Below are 14276 nucleotides of genomic sequence, written 5' to 3'. Positions count from 1 at the left end.
GCTCATACGCCACACCTTGCATTTCTCATGCAGAATAATTGAACAGGTAGGAATCAAGTGGGTTTCCTATAGAGTTCAGAAGTAGCTTGCAACGCACCAGCTAATCAAAAAAAGAAAGAAAGAAATATACCCAACAGCCAATTAGAAAAATAGCATCGTTGTATTCGGGTAAAACAACGCAACGTTACGTTCCAAAGAAAATGATGCACATGCGCAATGCAGACTGACTTACTGACGCAGATTGTAAGACGCGGGGCCCCGTATGAAATGTGTACAGTAAATCATCTCATCAATTGATTTCGTAGGCTGTTTACTGAACGAAATTACTACTTTTTCACAAAAATAAAGAGAGCTAGGGAGAGAGTTAGAAAAGGGGTAGTCAAAATTGTTAAGGTACAGGAACAAAATACAGCCGGACAATGACTAATGAGAGGATACAATCCGCTGCCTATATTTCACTCTGAACTGAGTTCAAAACTTAAGAGCCATGTCTACTACTCTAGTAATTACTCTGGTTTTACTCCTCAGCAGAACAACAGGACGCTAGGTCTGGATAGAGGGCTTTAAAACAGGAATGGTGCAGTCTGGTGTAACCCAGGTCCCATGTAATTAAATTTAAAACTAGAGTTGTTAATACTATGGGACAGGGCCTGAGCTCTTTTAGAAAAATACAACTCTAATAAGGTTTGAAACTTTAAGAAGGTTTGTAACTTTAATAAGGTTTGTAACTTTAATGAGGTTTGTAACTTTAATAAGGACCACCACAACTGTACTTTAAATGCAAAACCTTCAGAGGTATTTATTTATACAAAATGAAATAAAAGGTAAAAAAACAACAATAACAAATATATAGAATACTTGAGTTATATTCAACAGTTCTCTGTTACTTTCCAAACACTAATACATCAATAAACATTTACCTGTGGGCCCACACACACTCACATGAAACACACAACATTAAAACAACCTGGTATTCAAAACCTTAACCCGTTGCAGGCCTGTTGACTGTAGCTTGGGTGCGGTGTGGCCTAAAACGGTGATGGCCGCTTCACTCAACTGAGCTTAAAATAAAAAGCACGTGCACAATGTTCAGTTAGTACTCACAAACTCCCAGTTGGATTAGTATGGATAGGCGGGGACAAACAATGCAGTCTCACGAGGGCAATGGCGCACAACAGCGAAGTTCAAAGAAGACGAAAAAAAAAACAGCAGGGCCGTCTGTTGGAAAAACCCGTCTCGACCTCTCTCTCCAACGTCCGTCCTTTAAACATATCATTCAGTTAAGCCACAGTATCAAACACTATCTCTTGTTGACTTAGCATTAGCTCGCTTTAGCATCTTAAATGCTAAGGCTACGATACACAGGCACATTAACACTGTATGCTACCGCTAATTAGCATGTTGCTAACCACGTTACACATTCAGTCTCATTAACACTAACAGTTAGATATAACACGAAATACAGGCATACACATTATATTCACCTCTTGCAGGTCACAGAAGTTTAAATCAGGACCACGAGTAGTCGACCTTCACGATAAAACTTAACTGCTCCCCACTCAGAATATCTCCGTCTCAGCTCTCTGATCGATAGCGTCTGCGTCTCTCATGCTGCATGTTCACCTTCACCCCACACTAACCTGCACCACTAGTCCCGCCCCTTACGTAAATGGTGTACTCTGATTGGCTCGTGAGGTTGATAACAACCAAACACAACACAAGAATGGAATGATTGACATAAGACAGGTATCAAGTTAGATTACACACAGAAACTAAACTGCTTCTTCATCTCTCCTTCCTTCCTAATCACAAATGTTTTAAATAAACTTAAGACCTTTGTAAATACTTTATCTTTTAACTGTAAATAGTAAAATGTATTAAACTGAAAGTATTATATTTATTCCCTTTTTATAACACTTATTTTAAACAGTTTTAAATCTTATGACTCTTCTTTTGAACATATTATGAACTTTTAATACAACTATTTCTTATACTTTTAACATTGTATTTTATGCACTGTAACCGAAATGATTTTGTACAGGGCTACACCGGCATCAGAGATCATGGTGTGATTCTGTAAAACAAGCTTGTCCTGGTCTGAACTGTTTCAACTGCGTTAGACGCATGCATTCCAACCTGTTGACACGCTCATATGCCACACCTTGCATTTCTCATGCAGAATAATTGAACAGGTAGGAATCAAGTGGGTTTCCTATAGAGTTCAGAAGTAGCTTGCAACGCACCAGCTAATCAAAAAAAGAAAGAAAGAAATATACCCAACAGCCAATTAGAAAAATAGCATCATTGTATTCGGGTAAAACAACGCAACAACGTTACATTCCAAAGAAAATGATGCACATGCGCAATGCAGACTGACTTACTGACGCAGATTGTAAGACGCGAAGCCCCGTATGAAATGTGTACAGTAAATCATCTCATCAATTGATTTCGTAGGCTGTTTACTGAACGAAATTACTACTTTTTCACAAAAATAAAGAGAGCTAGGGAGAGAGTTAGAGGGAGGGTAGTCAAAATTGTTAAGGTACAGGAACAAAATACAGCCGGACAATGACTAATGAGAGGATACAATCCGCTGCCTATATTTCACTCTGAACTGAGTTCAAAACTTGAGAGCCCTGCAATAGTCAAGCAATGCATGTTAAAATTTATTTGAAGTACTTCAGAAAATGTACATCACTCCTTTGCAAAAAAAGAAAACCCAAACAAACTTTAAAACAGGTTAGGCTTAGTGGTTACCTATAGGCTATCCCTTGGGAAATACAGTTGCCAGCGTAGAATCATTTATTATTGTATATGTAGCTACATATTACAACTCTCCTTACCCATTTGCATTGTCAGAGATGGGGGGCAAGTTTTGAAATTGAATTACAAAATCCTTTCTTTTTTTCATTCAGGAAATGCGTATTTCGATAATAATAATAATAATAATAATAATAATAATAATAATAATAATAATAATAAAAATAATAATAATAATAAGAAGAAGAATAGCAAGTTTCTAAACAAAGTTACAAAGTGCTTTACAGAAAAACAAGAAAAAAATAAAAAAAAAAATATATATATATATATAAACATAGGCCTAAATATACATGCATACAGTCAGTCGTCACAGCTGTATTGTTATATGACAGAATATATTATTATTTTCATGTATTATACATATTTAAATGTAGGCATATATATATATATATATATATATATATATATATATATATATATATATATGTGTGTATATATATATATATATATATATATATACATATATATATATTATATCTGTATATATGCATTTATATGTATATATAATATATTTATATATATTTTATATCTGTTTATATGCATTTATATGTATATATAATATATTTATATATATTTATATATGTATATATAATATCTGATATTTATAAATATATTTATATATATATATATATATATATATATATATATATATATATATATATGCATTTATATGTTTATATATATATATAAAATACATATAGTTGAACAATAATCTTCTGTCATAATGATACAGCTGTGACGATTGACGCGCTCAGGCCATACGCGTGCGCAGAACCGTTTAGATGCACATCTCGACGCGGTAGCCCCATCCGATGGAACACCGGCGCAGTGAAAACAGCTGATCTCCCCATCACAACAGTCTATGATCACAACCTGCTGCGATACGTCACTGCTAGAAGTAACGCCAACCACTCAGGCTTAACCCCACTTCAGGAAAGTGTACTCGCTGATCACTGAGGTTATAGGCAGGACTTTACAGCATTAACAAAAATGAGTGAAATGAATCCAAACGAGTGTGCTCCAGCTGCAGACAGTGCGGAGAAAGCGGACGGGGCTGCGGAATGGGTAAGTTCACTGAGTGTTAAACTTGTTTCATTTCATGCTTTTAAGTTCCAGAAAGGCGCCTATAAATAAAATGTATTCTTCTTCTTCTTCTTCTTCTTCTTCTTCTTCTTCTTCTTCTTCTTCTTCTTCTTCTTCTTCTATGATTTATAGTATTATTATTATTATTATTATTATTATTATTATTATCATTATCATACTACTCAATGTAACGTGTTGCTGTTAATGTGCTAAATAAGCTTTGAGTTGAAAAAACAAAACATGCCTCCCATCTCTGACAATGCAAATGAGCAAGGAGAGTTGTAATATTTACATATACAATAATGAATTATTCTACGCCGGCAACTTTATTTCACAAGGGATATTAGTTACCACTAAGCCTAACCTGTTTTATTGTTTGTCTGGGGTTTTTTTTGTAAAGGAGTGACATACATTTTCTGAAGTACTTAAAAGCAATTTAAGCATGCTTTGCTTGACTACTGACTTCTTATGCTACTTTCTGTTTGCACTTTCAGATGACAAAAAAAACAAATCACTGGATTTAATATTTAAAACCATATAATGAGCTTTACAGATACACTGAGTCTTTTTATGAGTCAAGTGTCTGTTACGTCTACGTGATACTAACATTATGTTCATAAAATAAAAATCCAAAACAAAGTTATGGCACTATTATTTAGATTGTCACTAGTTTCTGAAAATTAATAAAGATTCCCCTCAAAATTTGCACCTTTGACCACCCTCCTCCTGCACTCTCTGCCCAAACCCCAGGATCCTTTCCGCATCGCCGTCTCCTCTCGCACCCTCTTCAACATGGATGAAGAGAGGAAGATCTATGAGAAAGAAGGACTGGATAAGTATGTGGCTCATCAGGTGAAGCATGAGAGCGAGCCCCTGCAGCCTGGAGCAGCTTTTCCCTTGGTGAAGGTAAGTTCATAAGCCTGCCCATGGAGGCTGCCAACCTGTTGATGCAGTTCTATATTTACTTTCTGCAGGGTGTGGTCCTGTAGTGCATTTGTGTTGAAACAGTTCAGACCAGGAAAAGCTTGTTTTATAGAGTCAGACCATGTTCTCTGATAAAAGATGGCATGATTCCTGTTTTAGAGCAAACTTCCTTTAACTTCCTTTAACTTCCTTTAACTTCCTTTAACCTCCTTTAACTTCCTTTAACCTCGTGCAGAACCAGACTCATGTTAGACAGACATCTGCTGACTCAGAGTTGCGGTTGGAAAAAGGGATAGAGTAGAATGAGAGAGAGAGAGAGAGAGAGAGAGAGAGAGAGAGAGAGAGAGAGAGAGAGAGAGAGAGAGAAAAAGTTGACACATTAATTGTGTCTTGTATTATGTGTGTTTCTAAAACAAATAGACTAGGACTACCTGAGTAGGAGTATCAGGTGTCAATTTGTCATTCCAGTCCCACGTCACTAATCCACACATCCATTCTGGTTCACACCCTGGTCACCTCCCGCCTACATTACTGCAACTCCCTTCTTTTTGGTTTACCTGACAAATCCATGTATAAACTTTAACTGGTTCAAAACTCTGCTGCCCGCATCATCACCAGAACCCCCTCCACCAGCCACATCACACCTGTCCTGCAGCAACTCCACTGGCTTCCAATTCAATACTGCATCGTTTTCAAGATTCTGTTCCTCACTTACAAGGCCATCAACAACTTAGCTCCTCAGTACCTTATTGACCTCCAAACAAAAATTCCCACTCGTAGTCTCAGGTCATCCTCTTCCATCCAACTCACCATCCCACCTGCTCGCTTGACCACCATGGGGTCGAGAGCCTTCAGCCGCTCTGCCCCCCCGCCCCTGGAACTATCTCCCCCTGGACGTACAAAATTCCACCTCTCCCACCACCTTCAAATCCCGCCTAAAAAGCATACTCACTCTAATCTGTCTCTTTGGGACTTGAATGACTTCCCCTCCCCTTTCATTTTTCTAGTATTGTATTCTTTATTCTAATGTATTTATGTATTTATTTACTGTTGAGTGTTGCTTTTATTATTGCTATGTTGATAAATAAATTGCATTATTATTGAATTATGAAATATATATATATTTAATACTAATACAGCACTCCGTATATAAATTGGTTTGACACACAGGTGGTAAACACTGGCTGTTTATTATGGCAACACAACCATTTGTGCAAACAAGAGGCATCACCTGAATGAGGAGGCCCTGCCTTGGGTGTGTCCTGCGTGAAGGGAGGGTCACCTTTATTTGCATTGGATTTATTTACAAGATGTTATATAAATACAGCTAAATTTCTAACAATTGACTGATGTTTTAAATTTAAATCAAAAGATTTTCGCAAAATATAGGGTTCTTGTTTTGGTCAGAATGTTCGAACAGAAAACCCACATTCTTTTACTTCAATGTCATTTTAAGACCTTGATGTTCTTTGTATTGATCTCTCTGTGGTTGTAATTACGTAAAGTTTGTGTTGTAACTTCACTCTGAACACTTTGACTCAACATCCTGAACTTAAGCTGTTTCTGCTCTGAACACAGGCTCTGATGACCGTCAACGCTCGACTAAAGAAGCTCTACCCGGGCAGTAAGGAGCCCTTTGACATCGTCTTAATGACAAACAACCATGCCCAGGTCGGATTGCGCCTCATAAACAGCATCGACCACTACCGTAAGCTATCATTGTTGAATACTGTATCAGCTAGAGAGAGATTTCTTCCTTCAGCAAACAAAAACATCCCCGTCTTACTTTCAGATCTGACCATCGAGAGATTCTGTATGACCGGAGGTCAGAGCCCCATCGGATACCTGAAGGCCTACATGACGAATCTGTACCTCTCAAAGGACTCAGAGAAAGTCGCAGAGGCCATAGAGGAAGGTGAGTCAGATTATAATCCTCATTTCTCTCAGACAAAACCTTTTTGGGGTTCATAAATAAACGGGCTGCTGTCAGCAGCCTGGGGGTGTGTTTGTACTCCACTGATATTCACACACTCTCATGTTGGTTTTGTTTGTGACTCACGCTCGACCCCACACTGTGCCGCAAGAAGGAGCTGCAGGAAGGTAGCGTGTGATTTATGGCCCCCTGTGGTGTAAATGCACACAAAACAAACACAATTGAATCTCTTATGTGTAAAAGAGAACTAGGGATTAAAGTATGGTGAGGGAAAAAGATACGTCTCCTCTGACCAGCTGCATCACTCTGAACAGAGAGGTGTACACGTGTGGCTCTGTGACTCCTGCGGGTCAAACTTGGGACCTTCAAAATAAAGGTCACCTGAAGTGAATCTGCTAGTTGTCTGTCGAAATCTTGAATGATGAGTTTGGTGGTGTGATGGTGGGTCGAGCACGATTGGATGGATTGTGTTTTGGCAGAGGTCCTCATATCTACAAAGCCTTCCTCCCACACGGATCACTTGAGATTCTTGATTGTACTCAGGGGCTAAGGTGAGTAGTCTGCTGCCTGTGGGACATGGTTTCTGAGACGACAGGAGTGTAAACTCCTCTGCAAACGAGCCTCTCTGTACTTGTCTGAAGAGGGCAAGTTCAGCCTGCTTATAGTCATCTGCCGTTGAGGTATCAACGATCTGAGGTAGTAGCCGCCCCATGACATCCTTGGGCAGAAGCCTTAAGCAGCTCCTGGTAGTTGTCAGAGCTGTTGGCGTCAGGCAGACCAAGATCTGAAGGCACAGCAGCAGGATTTTCGCAGCTCAGAAGGATCTTCTGCTGGAGAGATGTCTGGAGATGTGGGCCAGGACGATTCATGGTGCTGCATGAATGGAGGTCCATGGTTCCAGCGATGGGGACCAAGAAGCTGTGATAGAGACAGCGGCACCGGGTTATGTCGTCAGCAGGGTTGTCTCCTGAGTGGATGTATCACCAGATGCTACCCTCTGTTAGCTCTTGGATGTCTGCAACTCTGGTACCAATGAAGACCTTGTAGCGACAGGATTGTGATTGTATCCAAGTCAGGACTGTGGTTGAGTTGGTCCAATGGGTGATGCTGGAGATACTGAGGGTAAGCTCTTTTCTCAGGATGGAAGCAGGCTAAGCACCTATGTGAGTGATGCAGAGTTTTAGTCTTGGGATGGACTGCTGACAGTTTTTAAATTCTACCTGCTGTAAACAAAATGATGACCTGCCATCCCAAAGCTGTTATTTAACCCTCCCCATTCCTCCTTCAGGCATCGCTGCAGCCACCATGTTTATACCGGAGACGGAGACAGAGTTGTGCGACACTCAGCTGAGGGTGTCATTTGATGGCGATGCCGTCCTCTTCTCAGACGAGGCTGAGATCATCATGAAGACAGAAGGCCTGGACAGCTTCATCAAGCATGAGACAATGAAAAAGAACAGTTCTCTCCCTGAGGTAACTTCTTTATGACACTCTGATTTGCACATGAGCTCCTCATTCCCAAACTTTTCTACATTACCTTGACTCTTCGTCTCTTTCAGGGTCCCTTAAAGTGTTTCCTGGAGGCTCTCGGCAAGGTCCAGAGGAAGTTCTACGAAAACAACGAGCACATGAACTGTCCCATCCGAACCTTCCTTGTCACGTCCGGCGGCGCTGCCGGCTCCGGGGCCAGAGCCCTGAACAACCGCAGCTGGGTTCTGGAGATTGACGAGCTCTGCTTATTGGCCGGAGCTCCTTAAGGGCCCCAGCTGCAAAAAAATCAAACCTCACATCTTCTTTGACGACCAAATGTCTCACATTGAGGGGGCTAAGGAACTGGGGATCATTGCTGCACACGTCCCCTATGGGATTGGACAAAGGGAAACTCATTGAGAAGCCAGGAAAAAAGAAATAAGATAAAAAGGGTTAAAATACTCAACTTGCACTACACTGTCATCTGCATAGAGAGGTATGCTTCAAAATGAAATATTATCAGAAGAAACAAAGGTATTTAAACAGAAGCAGCTCTATTTTAAAATGAGTTAGGTCATGGGTAAATAATACAACCTACAAAGTTTATAAGTTTTTGGTTATTTTTTATACTTCCAGGGTTTTCTACGGGGGAAGTGTTAATGGTTAAGGAATGTGCTTTATAAAGAAGTGTTACGACAGGTGGTGAACACTACTTCACTTCACAATGTTTTGTAAGAGAGAGTCAGACTTTTAACCTCTATGTGCCTTTTAATGAGACGCGTTATTATCTTTCTCTTGGTTTAGGATTTTGGTGTATACAGTTTGACAAAGGTAGGGTATGTGTGCTGTGTTAGTTTATATCTTTATTGGATTTTGTACTTAAAAGATGTCAAACATATTCCAGCAGTGGTTTTGCACATTTAAAGTCACTCATCATTCATGTTATCATCAGTTTGAAATGGATATTTATCAGGGGAGACTATCCTGGTCTTACGGGGATCACTCATGCTGTCTGTTTTTGTTACTCTTTGCTGTGTTTGCGCACAATCTTTATACTTGTACTGCAACATTTATAGTTAAGTTGTCTTAAGATTTTGATGCTTTTACATTGTATCTGGATATCAAAGTTTTATTGAGGCTTCATTCACTGTCAAAGTTTCATACTGAAAAGATGTGTAAATGTGCGCTTACCCCAACTTCTATGACAAGCCGCACTTACTTTTTGTAAATGTTTTTATCACCATAGTAACAGCATTAGTATCAGATCCAGTCGTATATTTGCAGTAATGTTCATGTTGCAGCAACACAATAAAAGGATTCTTCACTTTCTGTACCCTGATTTTAAACTCGCCTGTGCCTTCAAAGTTATTGCTTTTTGATCTTTGTGTTTTGAGCCCAGTGAGCATTGATTGGGTTGGCTCAAATAAAGCACTGACTCATGCAGAGGTGGCATGACGTTTGTACGCTCACACACACAAATTAAGACTTTTTTATTTGCCCTGAATTCCACCAAACGTTTCCATTTTACATTCAGATTTGGTGAAATAATCTTAAAAGACATTTTAAGAGTAATATTTTGGGGCATTTTTGCTGTTATTAAACAGGAGAGCTTAAGAGAGGCACGAATTTCAGGGAGTAGAGAGTTGGGGAAGACATGCAGCAAAGGGTGTAGGGCAGGAGTTGAACCAGCGGCTGCTGTAACAAGGACTATAGCCATTTTCTCGGGGGAAGGAAATGACATTTAAAAGGTTTTATTTGAAATGATTTTAAATACAAATAATATATTTTTCCATTTACAATGACAGTTCCTTTGTAAACAAAAGTGGCAGAAAGATAGTCATTGGGTAGTTTGTCCAAACTGAAGCGGCCTGCCGGCCAGTCACCTGAACTAGGTCTGTCACGGGAGAGATCGTGTCGCATTCAACCTCACTGCAGTTAGTTTTTTTTTCCACACAGCATAAATCACTGATGCTACATTATATTGCAGAGCAGTAAATACTCACAGGACAACTATTAGTTTAGTTTAGTTTAGTTTAGTTTATTTAGTACAACCTGAACACACCATCTCAGAAACATGGAGGTGGCGGCATCATGCTGTGGGGAGGCTTTTCTGCAGCAGGGACAGGGAAGCTGCTCAGTGTTGATGGGAAGATGGATGGAGCTAAATACAGGGCTATACTGGAAAAAAAACCTGTTAGAGGCTGCAAAAGACTTGAGAATTGGGTGGAGGTTCACCTTCCAGCAGAGCAACAAACTTAAGCATACAGCCAGAGAAACCATGGAACAGTATAGATCAGAGCATAGTCATGTGTTTGAATGGTCCAGTCAAAGTCCAGACCTGAAACCTATTGAGAATCTGTAGCAAGACTTGAAAATTGTTGTTCACAGACTCTCTCCATCCAATCTGACTGAACTGGAGCTGCTTTGTAAAGAAAAATGGGCAAAAAATTCTGTCTCTACATGCGCAACGCTGGTACAGACCTACCCCAAAAGACTTGCAGTGAAAGGTGGTTCAACAAAGTATTGACTCGGGGGCTGAATTACACGCACTAACTCAGGCTCCTTCCGCACCAGCGAGGTAACGTTCCACGTCCCAACAGCCAGTCTATGCCACCGGGGATCAGCACGCCCAGGCCTCCTGCCCGGACCGCCACCAGGCCACCTACGCACCCAACCCCCATGCCTACCCCTGCGAGTGGTGGGCCCACAGGGTGGCGGCTCCATGTTATTTTTTCGGGCTGAGCCCGACCGGGCTTCATGGGCGAGAGCCCGGCCACCAGACGCTCGCCATCCAGCTCCCCCCCCCAAGGTCTGGCTCCAGGGGGGTGCCCCGGTCTCCCTCTTCCGGGCGAGGTAGCTCTCATCCCAAATTGCCGTTTCATGAAGGTTTTTTGAATCGCTCTTTGTCTGGCCCCTCCCCGGGACCAATTTGCCTTGGGAGACCCTACCAGGGGCGGATGCCCCCGACAACACAGCTCCCAGGTTCACCGGGACACACAAACCCCTCCACCACGTTAAGGTGGCGATTCTTGGAGGAGAAGAAATATACCAAACAGCCAATTAGAAAAATAGCATCATTGTATTCGGGTAAAACAACGCAACAACGTTACGTTCCAAAGAAAATGATGCACATGCGCAATGCAGACTGACTTACTGACGCAGACTGTAAGACGCGGGGCCCCCGTATGAAATGTGTACAGTAAATCATCTCATCAATTGATTTCGTAGGCTGTTTACTGAACGAAATTACTACTTTTTCACAAAAATAAAGAGATCTAGGGAGAGAGTAAGAGGAGGGGTAGTCAAAATTGTTATGGTAAAGGAACAAAATACAGCCGGACAATGACTAATGAGAGGATACAATCCGCTGCCTATATTTCACTCTGAACCGAGTTCAAAACTTGAGAGCCATGTCTACTACTCTAGTAATTACTCTGGTTTTACTCCTCAGCAGAACAACAGGACGCTAGGTCTGGATAGAGGGCTTTAAAACAGGAATGGTGCAGTCTGGCATCAGAGATCATGGTGTGATTCTGTAAAACAAGCTTGTCCTGGTCTGAACTGTTTCAACTGCGTTAGACGCATGCATTCCAACCTGTTGACACGCTCATACGCCACACCTTGCATTTCTCATGCAGAATAATTGAACAGGTAGGAATCAAGTGGGTTTCCTATAGAGTTCAGAGGTAGCTTGCAACGCACCAGCTAATCAAAAAAAGAAAGAAAGAAATATACCCAACAGCCAATTAGAAAAATAGCATCGTTGTATTCGGGTAAAACAACGCAACAACGTTACGTTCCAAAGAAAATGATGCACATGCGCAATGCAGACTGACTTACTGACGCAGATTGTAAGACGCGGGGCCCCGTATGAAATGTGTACAGTAAATCATCTCATCAATTGATTTCGTAGGCTGTTTACTGAACGAAATTACTACTTTTTCACAAAAATAAAGAGAGCTAGGGAGAGAGTTAGAGGAGGGGTAGTCAAAATTGTTAAGGTACAGGAACAAAATACAGCCGGACAATGACTAATGAGAGGATACAATCCGCTGCCTATATTTCACTCTGAACTGAGTTCAAAACTTAAGAGCCCTGTCTACTACTCTAGTAATTACTCTGGTTTTACTCCTCAGCAGAACAACAGGACGCTAGGTCTGGATAGAGGGCTTTAAAACAGGAATGGTGCGGTCTGGCATCAGAGATCATGGTGTGATACTGTAAAACAAGCTTGTCCTGGTCTGAACTGTTTCAACTGCGTTAGACGCATGCATTCCAACCTGTTGACACGCTCATACGCCACACCTTGCATTTCTCATGCAGAATAATTGAACAGGTAGGAATCAAGTGGGTTTCCTATAGAGTTCAGAGGTAGCTTGCAACGCACCAGCTAATCAAAAAAAGAAAGAAAGAAATATACCCAACAGCCAATTAGAAAAATAGCATCGTTGTATTCGGGTAAAACAACGCAACAACGTTACGTTCCAAAGAAAATGATGCACATGCGCAATGCAGACTGACTTACTGACGCAGATTGTAAGACGCGGGGCCCCGTATGAAATGTGTACAGTAAATCATCTCATCAATTGATTTCGTAGGCTGTTTACTGAACGAAATTACTACTTTTTCACAAAAATAAAGAGAGCTAGGGAGAGAGTTAGAGGAGGGGTAGTCAAAATTGTTAAGGTACAGGAACAAAATACAGCCGGACAATGACTAATGAGAGGATACAATCCGCTGCCTATATTTCACTCTGAACTGAGTTCAAAACTTAAGAGCCATGTCTACTACTCTAGTAATTACTCTGGTTTTACTCCTCAGCAGAACAACAGGACGCTAGGTCTGGATAGAGGGCTTTAAAACAGGAATGGTGCAGTCTGGTGTAACCCAGGTCCCATGTAATTAAATTTAAAACTAGAGGGACAGGGCCTGAGCTCTTTTAGAAAAATACAACTCTAATAAGGTTTGTAACTTTAATGAGGTTTGTAACTTTAATAAGGACCACCACAACTGTACTTTAAATGCAAAACCTTCAGAGGTATTTATTTATACAAAATGAAATAAAAGGTAAAAAAACAACAATTACAAATATATAGAATACTTGAGTTATATTCAACAGTTCTCTGTTACTTTCCAAACACTAATACATCAATAAACATTTACCTGTGGGCCCACACACACTCACATGAAACACACAACATTAAAACAACCTGGTATTCAAAACCTTACCCCGTTGCAGGCCTGTTGACTGTAGCGTGGGTGCGGTGTGGCCTAAAACGGTGATGGCCGCTTCACTCAACTGAGCTTAAAATAAAAAGCACGTGCTCAATGTTCAGTTAGTACTCACAAACTCCCAGTTGGATTAGTATGGATAGGCGGGGACAAACAATGCAGTCTCACGAGGGCAATGGCGCACAACAGCGAAGTTCAAAGAAGACGAAAAAAAAACAGCAGGGCCGTCTGTTGGAAAAACCCGTCTCGACCTCTCTCTCCAACATCCGTCCTTTAAACATATCATTCAGTTAAGCCACAGTATCAAACACTATCTCTTGTTGACTTAGCATTAGCTCGCTTTAGCATCTTAAATGCTAAGGCTACGATACACAGGCACATTAACACTGTATGCTACCGCTAATTAGCATGTTGCTAACCACGTTACACATTCAGTCTCATTAACACTAACAGTTAGATATAACACGAAATACAGGCATACACATTATATTCACCTCTTGCAGGTCACAGAAGTTTAAATCAGGACCACGAGTAGTCGACCTTCACGATAAAACTTAACTGCTCCCCACTCAGAATATCTCCGTCTCAGCTCTCTGATCGATAGCGTCTGCGTCTCTCATGCTGCATGTTCACCTTCACCCCACACTAACCTGCACCACTAGTCCCGCCCCTTACGTAAATGGTGTACTCTGATTGGCTCGTGAGGTTGATAACAACCAAACACAACACAAGAATGGAATGATTGACATAAGACAGGTATCAAGTTAGATTACACACAGAAACTAAACTGCTTCTTCATCTCTCCTTCCTTCCT

The 14276-nt window shown here is 40.8% G+C and overlaps 2 long non-coding RNA genes and 1 pseudogene across 2 annotated transcripts; 1 reads left to right on the top strand and 2 right to left on the bottom strand.

The window, feature by feature from the left end:
• Nucleotides 1–773: 773 nt before the first annotated feature.
• LOC117824649 lies at nt 774–1832 on the bottom strand. Its single transcript, XR_004633618.1, has 2 exons — nt 1485–1832; nt 774–1261 (listed from the first exon to the last, which is right to left on the bottom strand). It is a non-coding gene; the product is annotated as an uncharacterized LOC117824649 (long non-coding RNA).
• A 1744-nt stretch (nt 1833–3576) lies between these two features.
• LOC117824648 lies at nt 3577–9701 on the top strand (annotated as a pseudogene).
• A 3622-nt stretch (nt 9702–13323) lies between these two features.
• On the bottom strand, nt 13324–14276 carry LOC117824652. The gene is made up of 2 exons (XR_004633620.1): nt 13957–14276; nt 13324–13733 (listed from the first exon to the last, which is right to left on the bottom strand). It is a non-coding gene; the product is annotated as an uncharacterized LOC117824652 (long non-coding RNA).

This window comes from Notolabrus celidotus, chromosome 13 (assembly GCF_009762535.1).
Source record: "Notolabrus celidotus isolate fNotCel1 chromosome 13, fNotCel1.pri, whole genome shotgun sequence".
Taxonomy (NCBI): Eukaryota; Metazoa; Chordata; class Actinopteri; order Labriformes; family Labridae; genus Notolabrus; species Notolabrus celidotus.
This window is presented reverse-complemented; position numbering and strand designations above follow the sequence as displayed.